Here is a 1,040-nt window from a genome sequence, read left to right on the forward strand (position 1 = left end):
GCCCTGGCCAGCCGGGGACATGCCTGCACAACCCCAACGGGACAGAAATGGCTCCTCAGGGACAACCTCAACCTCCCCTGGTGCAACTGGAGGCCGGTTCCTCTCGTCCTGTCACTTGTTCCTGGGGAGCAGAGACCCCACCTCGCTCCAGCCTCCTGTCAGGGAGTTGTCAGAGCCAGAAGGTCTCCCCGGAGCCTCCTTTGCTCCAGAGGGAAAGGGGACACCCAGTACCCCGACAGACCAGTTAAATCACTAGAGAGTCACTAAACTGGTACAGTGGGAATGAGCCCCCATGTTGTTACGTCCCACCAGCTTTTTAATTGTTCGGATTTCTTCCCTTTTTCCCTTTTTTTTGGCTATATGGCATCTGTGAGCAGCCCAGTCTGGCCGAGCCCTGGCCCTGGAGCTGGTGTGCCGGGTCGCCGCGAGCCACAGCCTCAGCCTCGGCCCCACCACGGGGTTTCTTCAGCCGCCATTGGGGAGGTGACCCTTCCACGCTGGCTGCAAGTTCCTTGGGCTCTGGCTGTTTGCAGCCCTGTCATGGGTCGGGCTGGGCCGGCCACTCGCACCAGGACAACCCCCCCGCCACAGTGGCTGAGACCACTCCTCAGGTTCACAACCTGGAGATGATTTGGTGATATTCAGCACATAAATTTAAATCATTAATAGTTTTCCATAAATTCAAGTCTTCCCGAAGGAGCATCCTGAATCCACAGGATTTGGGTTTGGTCATTCCTGGCTCCATCATTCAGCTGTTGGTTGATGGCACGTGGATGCGATTCCATCGCTGCGGGAGGGAGCTGCAGGACAAGGAGGGGCAACGAGGGCTCTGCCTGGAGCCCAGGAAAACACTTAGAGGTGGAAATGGGACAACTGGGAAAACCAAGGGAGCTCCAGCGCTTGTTTCCCCTGAATCGAGTGCACTGCCACCTTCCTGCACGCCGTTTGCCTGCGCCGTCGCTGTGGGTGGGCAGGACTGTGGCCCAGGGCCGCTGCGGGCTCTCGTTAATGAATGGACTGTAACGAACCTAGAGCACAGG

The sequence above is a fragment of the Buceros rhinoceros genome, unplaced genomic scaffold (genome assembly GCF_000710305.1).
Source record: "Buceros rhinoceros silvestris isolate BGI_N320 unplaced genomic scaffold, ASM71030v1 scaffold27050, whole genome shotgun sequence".
Taxonomy (NCBI): Eukaryota; Metazoa; Chordata; class Aves; order Bucerotiformes; family Bucerotidae; genus Buceros; species Buceros rhinoceros.